At 48.5% G+C, this 14,337-nt stretch overlaps 1 protein-coding gene and 1 pseudogene across 1 annotated transcript in view; one reads left to right on the top strand and one right to left on the bottom strand.

The window, feature by feature from the left end:
- The window catches only part of GPR39 (G protein-coupled receptor 39), a 232,180-nt gene that overhangs the window by 3,864 nt on the left and 213,979 nt on the right, over positions 1–14,337 (bottom strand). The window lies entirely within an intron of this gene.
- The window catches only part of LOC136125877 (large ribosomal subunit protein P1 pseudogene), a 101,899-nt pseudogene continuing 93,975 nt past the window's right edge, over positions 6,414–14,337 (top strand).

Below are 14,337 nucleotides of genomic sequence, written 5' to 3'. Positions count from 1 at the left end.
CCCAGAGAGTCCTGCCAAACCAAAGAAACCCTCACAGAATCTCCCACCTAGCCTGTATTTATCCTCCTAAGATTCTGACGATGCAACCAAGGTTGAATCTGGATCATATTTCTGAATACACATTCTCTGCTATAGTGTAGACCAAGTCGATCCAGTCTTTTCACAGAAAGCCTTCCCTATAAGGGACTACAAATTATTTGAAGCATAAATAATTGTGAAAACACACAGTTTTATTTTGCATCCCTCATTCTAAGCCCTGCCTAGTCATTCTGCAATAAAACAGATTGTGCCACATACCTGCCAGGGCTGCTAGAATATACTTACTTCCCCATCTCAACTGGAGATGGGGAAAATGGAGCACTGGGCACCCAGGTACAGTCAACGGACAGTGTAACAGAGGTCAGCCTCGGTGGTGTCAGGAGTCAAACTAGCCCCCTTATAAGATCGTCATTTTATAATAACAAGTGAATTGCTCCTTTCTGCATTTGAAAACAAAGCTCATTATTTTAGATGACACATTGCTGAGAATAAACACCATGTCCAACAGTGGCTTTTTATTCTGACCGTTCACAACTGGTACAGCTCCTGTCCCAGCTACTCTGTAGCCGAGGCAAAGCTTTAAAGTTTTATTCACGCCTTAATAGACCATATCAAAGGTCTGAGTAAATTTACGTTGGACTGCAGTCCATTTGCACTGTCTGTTACATTTGGAAGAATCTATAATGCTTCGGTCTGTGTGGTGTAGCCCGCAGGTAAATGACTTCAGTGTGAACCTGAATGGAGATCAGTGAACTGAACTCAGTCCCTGAGTAAAGCACGTAAACTGTTTTAAGTGAAACTGTGGATAAATCTGTATCGTACTGCCGACAGCCGTGCACTCTGGGTTAAGAAATACCTTCACATCTTGCCTGTTTTCCCACATAGAGCACTTCCGTTTTTCCTCCTTGATCACTGCGCTAAAATGACAAGAGCCCATTAGGCGGTGACACAGATTTATTCTCAGCAGACTACTGTTTAAAAAACAGAAGTAACGCAGACGTCCAACAGCGTCCTGCATTGAAGCCTGATATTTCAACAGCGTTCAAGTCAGCCTGCTTGGTTGAGTCTTCAGAAGTGCATTAAGCTACGCCACCTGCGGCATCGCACATCCGACGCCGTGCTCCGTTTTCTCCCCTCCAATCTTTAAAGTGAAGGTAACTATTTGTGAGTCCCCCAGAAACGACTCACAGTCATCAGAAAATGGGACAGCAGGAAGAGAACGCCCTTGTCCTACAAGTGACAGAACTGAGGCTAAGTGATTTGCTCAAAATCTCACAGGTCACGGTGGCAGGACCGCTGCTCAGAACATGGATGCCACCCGAAATGGACCAAAAAGCCTCTCGTTATTTTTAAATGTAGTGGGATGGCTTTGTCTTTCACTTTTTGGCTCAAGTGCTAACCATTCACAGCATGGAATTCAATGAGAGGCAGGTCCGGCTCAGACCCCAGCCTAAGTCGGCACAACACCTCGATTTAGAACCAGGATTCCGTTTTAGGACCAGGTCCCTCAAGAACAGGCACGTGACAGAGCTCTGGAGCACACATATTCCCCCCAGAGGAAGCTGAAGCTCTCCCAAAGGAGCTGAAGAATGTTTGCAAAACAAAATATGATTCCAGGTCATGACCTGACGAGCAAGCCTTAAGGACACCATTTATCCCCCCGATCTGTCCATCCATATCTGTCTATCGGTCCATCCGTCTGCCTTACGTAAGCACCTGCTACAAAAGAATATCTAGCTCGTCCTAAGCAGAAAAGGTCTGGATATTTGATCCTTCCTCAAGTGAAGTTATTTTGTTTGCTTTTAAAGAAATCACCAAGATTTACTTTTCCACCTGTGACAGTCCCGTTTCACTGAATCACTGAAGCCTCGATTTAGGATTTCAGTGATTAGTAGAGCTCTCCGTCTTTTCCTGCCCCAATATTCCAATTTCTCCCTCACCCCAACCGCGGTGAGCAGGAGTTAGAGCCCCTGTCCAAGGCACTGACGATAAAACGCTGAGAAAGGTGAGGCAGCCACAGCCTGGTGACTTGTTGCAAAGGGCCATGACGGCAATCTGGACAGAACGTTACGGCAGCAATGTGCAGGGCTGGCCGACCTTTCCACAGGTGGGAACACTCAGAAAATTAAAGGAGGGGGACTTCCCTGGCAGTCCAGTGGTTAAGACTTCGCCTTCTAATGCAGCGGGTGCGGGTTCGATCCCTGGTCGGGGAGCTAAGACCCCCACGTGCCTCGGGGCCAAAACACCGAAACAGAACAGCGGCAGTGTTGTGACAAATTCAATAAAGACTTTAAAAATGGTCCACGTCAAAAAAAAAAACCTTTAAAAAAATTAAAGGAGAGTAAGAGTTAGTTTGCCTGGAAAATGGCAGTCAGGCCGAGACACAGCACGAACAGGGGGTGGAGGAATGCAAGGGCCGCTCCTTTCTGAGAGCTGCAAGGCTCAGTGTGGCCAGAACAAAGAGCTGGGTGGAGCAGGTGGGAATGGAGGTCAGCGAGAGAGCACTGCATCAGTTTGTGGGCAATAAATTAACTTTGCATAGAGCGGCGCGCAGAACACCTGCTTGTCAACTGACGTTCAGAATCGCAGTTGCCAGTGGAAAGTAAACATATGGTTGGTTGAATGAAGGGGCCAGGAAGAGGCGAATACATCCAAACAAAGGTTTTAGCGCTTTCCTGAATTCTGTCGTCGTGTTCGCCGATCTGCTCTTGCCAGCCAGCTGAGACACTGACTCACTCACTACCTTCGACCCAAGGAGCCCAAATCAGTGCAAACCTTGGTTTAGTCTCTCACGTCTAAGACAGCGGTTTTCAAAGCGGGGGTTCCCGGAACAGCAGCATCAGTACTACCTGGGAACTTGTGAGAAACGCACAACCCAGACCCGCTGGATCAGAGACTTGCGGGTGGGACCCCTGGGGTTAACAAGGCCACTGGTTGGTGCTGTTACTCAAATTTGAGAACCGCTGGTCTAAGAGAAGCACAGATGGAGGTGGAGCCCGGATCAGTGGGCATTAGGGTGGCCTCATCACCACATCACACCCTGTCACGGGCTTGCCTTTGAAGCATGACATTCGAATGAGTGTAATACGGCCCTGACAGTAACTTTGAAACTACTCCCACTGGTTCCTCTCATTCCTGAGGGCAGCCCTACCTCTCTTCTCCTCTCCCTCTCTTCTCCCTGTCTCCCCTCCTTCCCCCTTCCTCTCCCTGCTCCCCTCTCCTTTCTTTTCCCCCCTCTTTCTTTCCATGTTTCTCCAGTAAGGAGAGCAATGGCGCCTCTCCTTTCTCTGCACTGTTTCTCTCCCCCCTTTCTCCCCTCCATTTTTTCCCAAGGTCACCATAACCAAGCCATGTCCGGTCTTGCTTATGTTGCCAGCACACACCGCTTCCCTTTTTTTTTTTCCTGGATGGCTTTGAGACCGTGGCTGGATCACCCACAGGCACGTTCCTTAATGGCTAACAGGTGGCTTTCTAGAAGGATGGCCACCACTCATTGCTAAGTTTGCCAGTGGAAAGTGAGGGGCTTTGGAAGCAGCACAGATGGGTTGTGAGGAACACAGGTGATGGCTGTGCACTGGACACTCTCCCCCTTCTCCCCCCTGGCTGAGAGCCACTCCACGTCCTATGTCCTCTGACCCTGCCAGGGCTTGCCTGGACGCCTTGTGGTCACTTTTTCCACGACCCCATCAGCTTAGAGACCTTCATTGAAAACTCTGATCTGCCAACTTGTTCTCTTTCCTATTGAGAAATATTCTTTAGGAGAAGGTAGGAGAGCTGTTGGGATTTGGTTTTCAGAGAAGGGTGCAGGTCACAGCTTTCAAATGATGTAAAGGCCACAGATGGCTGCTTCTGTCCACGAGGACAGATGGTTCGATGTCCCATCCCTGCCCCAGCTATTTGACGGAGCCCAGGAAAGGAGGGTCCCCCCGGTGTGGCTCCAGCCACCAGAGACCCAGATTCCAGATGGCCTGCAGTTTGCCAAGCATATCATCCATCCCATTCTGCTCTATAAACTTCAGTACAAGAAGAAAAATTCTAAATCAGTACGACAATATATATATTTCTAAAACAAGCCCTCCTGTCTGGGAGCTGTAGGACACCCCCTAGGACACCCCCTTGCGCTCAAAGCATTTAGGGTCATCATTGTGGTTTAGTGCCTCTGTTCCTTTTCCTTTATGAATGCATGGTCGATGATCAACTGAAAACTGTTAAATAAATATTTTTCTATGTGGCTCTCAACCGTATGTAGCTGTGTGGCTTTCTATGCAGTCTGTTCTGAATCAGCTGACAGTGACGTCCCTGTGTCTGGGGTAGCTACAGAAGCCTGTAGCTATTTCTCAGCAGACAAGTGAAGCCGAAGGCTTCTTCCCTAGTAACGCACAGCCCGGGTGTGGGTGGTGGTAACGGGGACTATGGTGCCCTCCAAGCCTGCGGGGGAAGCGACAGACCGTGTGACGACGGGGCCATCCTCTCCAGGGATCAACTCACGCCACCCCCGGTGATGGCCGTGCCACTTATAAACACTGCTTCGTGGCTGAAAGGCTGCAGTTTCTAAGAGAATTTAGCTCCCTGCAAATGGTAGAGAATTAAAACCCCAGAATGCAAGCACTGAAAAAAAAAAAAAAAAAAAAAAAACCTCACAGATGAGTCTACCGGTGGGCCAGCAGAAGCCTCAGAGAAGCGGGAAGAGGTGAAGCCAAGCATCTCTTGGAGGAAGCGGGGCTCAGCCAAGCCCACGCAGCAGAGGCAACACGGGCATTTCAGGAGCGCGGAGAGGCGCCAACGTGCCCGTGGGTCCCGGTTCCTGCTTGAGGCCCCTCTGTGTCGCGGGACCGGGACCCTGGGAGAACCAGCATTGGGTGCTTGTGACTGAGGCAGGCCAGGCCCGGGTGGGGCAAGCAGCCGTCCCATCTGTTCTTTCCGGTCTCCAGGCCCCCGCACACGCTGACCACTCTGCCTGAACCACATCATCTTCGTCCTCCACTATTCCTTCTCTGTCCCTTCCTCTCACGCCACTGCCGTGCTTGGTCCAGCTCTTATTCTACAAGTGTCCGCAAAGTGTCATTGCCTCTAGGAAGCCTTCCTTGTCTCCACGAGGCTCTACCAGGTTCCCTTCTATGAGATCACCAGCACCTTTACCTCCTGCCCCTGTCATTATACCACTGTAGCGTAAACTAGACCATAAACTCCAGGAGGTCAGGAGGTTCCGTCTTCACTGTCATATCCTCAGCATGTCACAGACCATCTTTACATAGTAATTGCTCAATAAACATCTGCAGGAGGGAGAAGGGGTGTTGGAGGTCAGGTGAGGGGCTGGATATCCAGAGAGCATTTCACTTGCATTCACCTCATGTATATAGGATCCATTTGAAGCCAGGGTCCCCCTCCAGAGGGGTCAGTACACTGAGCTTACTGACACCAGACCCAGTGCCTAGATCATTACAATCCCCATCCTGAGGAAAAGAGGAGGAGAGAGTGGGACTTGAAAGAAGGAATCACCTCTCATTCAAGCAAGGTCAGAACCCCCGGGTCCAAGAAGGAGGTCCAGACAGGGGTGCGGAGGTTTGGTTCTGACAGATGCCTTCAGACGCCAGCAGCCTTAGTCTCCCAGACCATGCGCTACAATCCCAGCCCTGTATTCTCTGAGCTATAAACCCGTTTCTTCTCCTGTTTCTCTCCAAGAAGGCCTCATGGGGTCCAGAGTGTAGATGAGGATCAACGGGTGAAATAGGATATAGAAAAGACACATGTTGGAGGACATTCAGTTGCCCCCAAATACTCACTTCAGGGACCCCCTAAATCACGGTCCCCCGTGAAGATGCTACAAGTCTTTATCAGAGAGCTGCAGCCCCCAAACCCAAAGCATAAGGGTTGGGGTCTGAACCAAAGGGCGAAACTCATAGAGAAATGAAGAGCAACTGGTAAAGGTGGTGGGAGACTATTTCTCTGTTACATACTATGTGGCCTCAGGAGAATGAGCTCCTGCAGTTATGACCCTAAATGCACCTGGGAACAACTTGGTTGTAGAGGGAGAGGGTTTGGGGAGAGCAGAACATGAAGATGTTTAACTTTCCAGATTAACACCCCTCCCACTCTATGCCTATCATACATTTTCCAATGACATATATCCTAGCACCAGCACCTTTGTCTCCCCCTGACCTGGGCAACTCTGCCCACCATGGGATGCTCGGACCTTACCTCTAAAGCTCAGGCTTCTTATATGCAAGAGCGAAGATTACAACAGCTGCTGGGATGATTAGATGAGATAATGGACATAAAGTGCTAAGTACAATACCTGGTACCAGATAAGGGCTTATTGTTAGTTGTGACTATCAGCACCTCTCTGATCGTCTCCCATCTCCACCGCCACGACCATGACCTCCACCTGCGCCACCATTACCATCTCTGGCACCACGTATACCATCGTCACCAGCTCCATCTCCCCTTCCACCATTATCACCACCACCACCATTCTCACTGCCACCAAGATAGCTCCCAGAGGTCAGAAGTCCAGAAGGCTGGCTAAAACCACGAGATGTCAGATACCTTCCAACCCTCAACTCACAGATAAGGCCCAGAAAAATTCTGTGACTTTACTAGGGTTTTCCTGCTAGTCAGTAGCAGACAGAGGACCAAGACTTAGATCTCCTCACTTCCGGGCCAAACTTCTTTCCACCACCTGGAAACGGGGCTCCGGCCACTCTGCCCTGAAGCCCTGACTCATTTATCCCTCTTCAACACACACATATAGGTTTTGTGGGTTCAAGGGGCTAGAGAGGCAAGGAGTGGAGACTGTAATAAAGAAGGAAATTGATAGAAGGTAGTATTGTTAAGAAGGGAAAATTCCAAATTCCAGGAAGATGGGAACCCTGAATGCCTCCCTGACTTCCTGTCCTTTCACAATTCCTCTCCGGGAAGAATGACAAGGTGCAGGGAGGCTCCATAACTGTCTGTTATCCGGTTAATTAGGCTAAGAAGGCCTCCACTCCAAATGACCCCATCCTCTCTTCTTTCCTCCATCCTCTGCTCCACTCTCAGCACACATCCACACCCACACCCAGTGCCCATAGCATGTTTGCGCATGTCCCAGTATAGGTGAAGACGGAGCTATGGTACTAACCCGCTGGGATCTGGAGCCACACAGACCTGGGTTTGGATCTCAGCCCTGCTATTACCAGCTTTGTGCCCATGGACTTGCACCTCTGTGATATGGATGAAAGAGTAGTGTCTACTTCAAGGAATTATCGTAAGAAAAGTAAAGGAGATACGTGCATACAAAGCACAGAGCATAGCAATGCAATGGTCAGTGAATGGCCACTCATACTACTTACTACACAATCCAATCAGCCGCCCAGGGTGGAGGTAATACCAGCTAAAGTTAATGTAGTACGTGCATTTCAGACACTCTTCTATGCACTTAACGTACACTCACTTATTTAAACCGTACAAAAAGCCCCTACTGAATTTCACTGCTATTACACAGATGAGAAAGTTGAAGTACGTACGAATAGGTTAAATGACCTGCCTAAACTCACACAGCTGATGAGGGCAAGGCCAGAACTTAGACCCAGGCTGCCTGGTCCAGAGTCCATGCTGTTGAACACGCTGCCCCAGCAGCCTGCCCTCAGCTGGAGAGTCCTTCGGGAGGATGGAAGATCAAATGCTTTCCGAATCCCAAATTCACATTAGGGTACTCCAATGCAAATTTCTTCTTTTTAGGTGTCATGGTAAAAAACTGTCGAGAAATAAAAACCCCCCTCTAACACACTCTGACAAGGAAAGGTATCACCTTGAAAGGGCCTCTTTTCATGTAAAGTGAACACAATAAACTTTCCTGTTACTGTACCAGAAGCTTGATGGAATTCAAAGGAGCGGACTGCCTTTGAATAGGAGTCTGACTCCTGCAGAATGTCTGCTTTTGACTGGATTTATTTGATGGAAAGCAATAACCTCTACCCCGTCCCCACTCCCATGCACAGGAAGAGTTCGGGGAAGGATACTTTCCTATGAAAATTCATTTAACTTCGGCACTGAAGACTATTCTCACCCATCGTAAGCTGCTCTTCCCCCTCCCCATAAATACCATCTAGAATTCAGCTTCAAAGTAAATCAGATAATGAGTTCAGCTCCCCTTTATCTGCTCATATCATGTAAGTTAGCAATGAAATTCCTGGAACAATCTATAACCAAATGTCAGAACAGGAGGCAAAAAAATGAATTCAGCTGATGGGAGAGACATCAAAAGAGGTTCACGAAGAATCCAGGCTTATATCTGTGTTTTATTTAAAGCTGAGGGTCTCAAATGAAATCCAAAAAGCTCTCAGAAGAGTTGAGGAGATGGTGTCAGGCTTCTAAGATAGGGTTTTGTATCAAGAATGATCGCATGAGGATGCCTTCCTGTTAACGATTTGAAAATGAAGTTACTGCAGTATGACCTGATAAGAATAAATCCCTCCTGGTGCGCTTTCTTTTCAGAGGGGCAAAAAGAACTTTGAGGAAATAGTCTTGCAGATTCGGGAACGTTAAGGATCATCTCCCCTGTCCAAGTGCAGCAGTAATTGTCAACGATGTGCATTATTATTCATATTTAGTAAAGCCAGTCCTGTCCAACAGTAACATCCTGCTTTAATTTTTAAAGCTATTCTGCATCTGTTACCTGACTTGCTGTCTCCCCAACCTGATGACCAAATGGCAGTGTAATATAGGGAAGAACGAATCTGACTCCATACTGGATGTGTTTCTTTTACTTCAACCTTTGTATTCTACTGCTTTTGCTACGAGTTAAGAATGTTGCCTACAGCCTGAAGTAGACAGGATGGCCCATCCTCAAGGCTCTGACCTTTAAAGGTATAACATTTTTCCATTCATATAAAGATAAGAAGTTGCAGGACAGAGAATAACATCTGTCTTGGAAGTTTACAGAAACGTCCTGACCTGACCTAGGCAGACAACTGCAAGAACAAAGGATTCCCCCACCAAGAAGTTTGCAACAACGAGCCACATGCCTCCAACTTTTAGTATAAAAGAAGCCTGAATTCTAACTCAGGCAAGATGGTTCTTTGGGACACTAGTCCACCATCTTCTTGGTCTTTTGGCCTTCCAAGTAAAGTCACTACTCCTTGCCCCGACAACTCGTCTCTCGATTCAGTGGCCTGTCATGTGGTGAGTAGTACGAGCTTGGACTCAGTGACAGCAGAGCACCTCTGGGCTCTGTCCTCGCTCTATACTCATCTCACTCCCCCTCTCTGGATACCACCTCCATGCCTCTGACTTGAAATACCACACCTGGGGATAACTCAGGTCCCAAATCAACGTTGCCAGCTTCAGTGGGCATCCACAGCCAGCCCCCAACTCAATGTCATGGCTTGGGTAGCTCATCTGCACCTATATTGGGACACGTCCAAACTGAAGTAATGACCAACCACCAGCTGAAACCTGCTCTCCCTCCTCCGCTCCCAATTTTAATAAACTCTACCGCCATTCACTGAGATTTTTCTAGCTGCAAACCTGCAAGTCATCCTGTTCTACTTCCCCATCACTCCCAAATCCAATCCGTCTCAGGCTGTCACTTTTCCCTCCCCCATCTGTCCCCTTCTCGCCACCTCCACTGTAAGATCCCTAATGGGGCTGCCCTTATCTCACGCCTGGATGAAGCAGAAGCTCACTGACTGGTTTTGTTCGAAATCACTCCTGCCCAAGCCACTCTCCAAACAAGCCAGGATCATCTCATTAAGTTGAAAAGTTCACGTCACCCCCTTGTTAAAACCTTTAAATGGCTTATTACTGAAACCTCAGAATAACTGAAACCTTAGAATAAAGTTCCAAATCTTTAACAAGTCCTACAGGATCTGCCCTAACTTATTCCTTCAGGCTTTCCTGTACCCTGGTGTGCTGTGTCTGCTTCCAACACCTCACCCTTTCTCATTTCCTGGAGCCAGCCAACTCCCTCCTGCCTCAAGGGCTCTTATCCAGCCACGCTCCCTTCTCCTCACCTTGCTTATTCTTATCCATTGTTCAGTTCTCTGCTGAAAGACCACTTCCTCCAAGAAGCCATCCAAGACCTCATGTCTGAGCCCCCTGTTATAAGCTCCCATCACCCCATGCTTCTCGGCCGCACGCTGTACGTTTGGACATATTTAACTTGGAACATGTGTCTTTCATGCCAGTCTTCTCAGCCATGGGAGCTCCATGGGGTTCAGGGCTGCGTCCGTCCTGTTCTACATCCGCAGTGCCTGACACAGCATCTGGGACATGGTAGGTGCACAATACATGTAGGAAGACCTGCCAATCTGATGCTCTAACCATATAGCGGGGTAGGTGGGATGGGTGCTGCTGGCCCTATTTTTACAGATGAAGAAGGTGACATGCATTACACTGAACCTATTTGGCTCAGGTTACAAAGAAAATGAGTGGAAGACAGAAAGCCTAAAACCTGGGATCTTCTAATCAAGGATGTTCACAAATTCAAGTACATCACCCCCATCACACATCTCCATGCCTGTAACCCAGAAATCCAATCCTACACCCTCTCCCAGAGTTTAGCCGAGAGGGAGGCAAGCATGGGATGTCCCAGAATGGGGTGAAGACTTTCACCCAACCTTCGTCTTGAGGGAACAGCGTAACTATGACCAACGTAGTCAAATCACAGAAACGTGGGCTTTAAGACCTAGAAGGACCTCAGAGACGATAGATGATTGTGCTTATAAAATGAGGAGTTGTCTTAGGTTTCTGAGCCCCTTCCCAGTAACAAAACCCTGGTTATTTGACTTCCCTGTACTCCAGGATCCTCCTGCAAAAATTATGGGATATGGGGCTTCCCTGGTGGCGCAGTGGTTGAGAGTCCGCCTGCCGATGCAGGGGACGCGGGTTCGTGCCCCGGTCTGGGAAGATCCCACATGCTGCGGAGCGGCTGGGCCCGTGAGCCATGGCCGCTGAGCCTGCGCGTCCGGAGCCTGTGCTCCGCAACGGGAGAGGCCACAACAGTGAGAGGCCCGCATAATGCAAAAAAAAAAAAAAGTTTAATAAAGAAAAAATTATGGGATATGAATCACATTTTATAAGGATATTGTATAAATTAAATTAGACACTATACTTACATTTTTTAGTATTTCCAGGTTTACAAATTCAAGAGATTATAATTATTCCCTTATGTAAAGTCCTCAGTGACGCCTAAGCACCTTTCAGTCTTGCTCTCAGAGTATGGTCCATTGCATCCCCCTGAGAGCATGCTAAAAATCCAGACCCTCATGCCCTACCCCAGAACCGCTAGTCAGAATCTGCATTTGAACAAGGTGCCCAGTTAATGTCTGAGCTACATTCCAGTGGCCTAACTTCTCAGCATCACATCCGGGCCCTTCTCCACCTATCTGCTGTCCTCCACCATTCCCTTCCTGAGCCCCAGGCTTTTCCAGATGACTCACATTTCCAGGACCTACCAGATCTTTGCCCAAGAAGGATTCTAAGAAACTCCCGGAATTTACCTGCTCAAGTATTCTCTCCTCTGGGAAGGGCTCCCTGACCATTCAAAGAAAAGGAATCTTCCCGGACCTCGTCCTTGCTTCCATGACAGCTGAACCACACCAATGTAACTATGAATTTCCACGTCTGGCTGACAGAATATGGAGAAGCAAAGCCCATGTCCCAGCCGTCAACTTGTACCGAGTATAGCACAGTAGGGCCAAAACTTGTTCACTGGATGTATGAAAAAGAAATGTAATTCCATCAAGACATGTACCAAAGTCCCATCCTGAATTTCCGACTAAACTGGAATCCTACTGCACTGATACATATAAATACATTACACACACACACCCCCCACATATGTATCGTTTTATTACTTAGGATAATGGTACCTTAAAAACAATTTTGGACTTACAGGAGAAAAATCAGAGACCACCTTCCCAACCCCACCCCAGAAAGATGTGCAAAGAACAGAGCGGCTTCAGGTTGTTCTAGAACCAGGATACAGACAGGGCAGGAAGGCAGTGGGGCAGCGCCATTTTCCCTGAGGCAGGCCACCTCCTGGCCTTGAATGGGTGAGAAACGGGACCCTTCCTCTCTCCTGCCAGAGCTCTGCCTGGTGTCACGCTAGAATTTGCAGGTCTCTCGGGTTTGAAGTGACAACAAATCTAGGAAAGGATGGAGAAAATTGCAGGAGACTGAAGAGCCTCTTCACGCAAATAGTCCCACCCAGGAAAGGCAGGCTGGGATGCAGAAGGTGGCCAAAGCCTCTGGGCATCAGCTCTGGAAACTCTGGAACTCCTCGAAGGATAAATGCTTCCCAGAACAAGCCTCTACTGGGGGCAGCCACTGGCAGGAGTAAGGTCCAGGTGGCAGGTGGGGAGAGAACAGGCTGCAAGATGCATCTAAGGCGGGGAAGAGAAACAAAGCACCAGAAGGAAGGGAGGCATGGGGGATCAGCTTGGCCTGGTGCATCTTGGGACTGGGCACCGTCAGAAGCCCAAAGCACAACTCGACAGCCACCTTAGGATGTGTCCACCTAGCCCAGACCCGGCTTCACCAGGCGCCCTTCTTCACCTGATCGCAGATCATCACACTTGGCGTTGGAGCACCTTACAGATTTGTCCAACCCCCACCACACTGCAGATGAGGAAAGGCAGGTCCAGGGCCCACAGGCGACTCCTTCAAGGCCATTTGCCTGGCCAGCTCCAGGGAAAGAGAAAGACCAAAGCCAGGCCCCTTTCTCCTTTCCCACGGCCAAGGCTCTTTATTTCAACTGACGTTTATGAGTGAAGCCCAGGTTTAGAAGGCAGCCCTGTGTAAGTGAGGGTGGTTTTAGGATCAGGACCCCAGGGCTGGGAACTGGCCTCTTCCACTGACTAGCAGTGTGACCCTAGCGAGCATGTTACGTCACATTCATGCTATCATTTTATTTGATAGCAAAATTTGGAAATTAATATCTTCCTTATGGGATGATTGTGTAACCAAGCAGGACCCTATGGGGTCTTCCTGGAACAGACCCCCTCCCCCACAGCCTCTGCTGTAGCTCCTCTCTGAAGTACCCAGGTAATAGTATCTCACGTGTATTTCCTGAGTTTTTCAGATGCTAAAAACCACCACCTAATGGAAGAAATTAACTACTTGATGATCATGAACAAGAAGCCCCCAGACCTTCTGGCGCCTAAGGATTGATCATGTTATCCTCCCCATTACCTCACCATCAGCCAATCAGAGAACGGATCACATTACCCTCCGACACCCCTCCCTCACCTTGCCTTTAAGAATGCTTTGCTGAAACCCCTCGGGGAGTTCAAGGTTTTTGAGTGGGAGCCACCTGTCCTGTTCTCCTTGCAGGGCCCTGCAATAAACCTTTCTCTGCTCTAAACTCCAACGTCTTGGTATTGTTTGGCCTCACTGTGTATTGGGCACGCGAACTTGCCTTCAGTAACAACTGGAATACAAAATGAGACTGTATGTCAATACTTGGCATATTGATACTCAGATGTTATTTCCCTTTCTCTATGTTTCCTAGAATCCTGGGTTTGGGGGGAAAAACAAAGTAGTATCTCTGCCACCATCCTGCTTCAAGCATAGTAACCCTGCACACCATCGCACTCAGGTTGCACTAACACTGTGGCAGGGTGTCCTACAATTCAGTGCAATTCTCACACTATTTACCTGGAGACAGCATCAGATCCCACAGGCTAAGGTCTCAATCCTACAAAACTACTCCCCTAACCCCACTTCAGATGCCAGTTGCAAGCCCAGGTTCCCTTCCGACCAACCAGCTATAGATGTGAGGTTGCCAACAACCCCTCCCTTGGGGTTGATTAATTTGCTAAAAAGCAGCTAAAAGAATTCAGAGAAACATTTTACTTACTAGATTACTCGTTTATCATAAAAAGATAGGACAGCCAGATGGAAACGATGCAGAGGACAAGGCATGGGGAGCGGACAGTGTGGAGCTTCCTTGCTCTCTCTGGGGCACCACTCTCTCCAAACCTCCATGCGTTCACCAACGTGGAAGCGCTCCAGACGCCTTCTTTTGATTTTTTATGGAGGCTTCCTTACATAGCTGTGATTGATTAAATTATTAGCCGTTGATGACTGAACTCAGTCTCCAGTCAGCCTCCCTTCCCTCCCTGGAGATCTGGGGCAGGGCTGAAAGTTCTAACCCTCTAATCACTGGTCGGTTCTTCAAGCAACTAGCCCCCCATCCAGAGGTCCCTCCAAAAGTCACCTCATTAACATAACAAAAGACACCTTGATTGCTCTCCTCACCAAGAAACTGTAAAGGTTTTGGAAGCCCTGTGCCAGGAATGGGAATGACCACATATA

Source organism: Phocoena phocoena, chromosome 7, assembly GCF_963924675.1.
Source record: "Phocoena phocoena chromosome 7, mPhoPho1.1, whole genome shotgun sequence".
Classification (NCBI taxonomy): domain Eukaryota; kingdom Metazoa; phylum Chordata; class Mammalia; order Artiodactyla; family Phocoenidae; genus Phocoena; species Phocoena phocoena.
The sequence above is the reverse complement of the archived record's forward strand: the minus strand, read 5'-3'. Positions and strand labels throughout refer to the sequence as shown.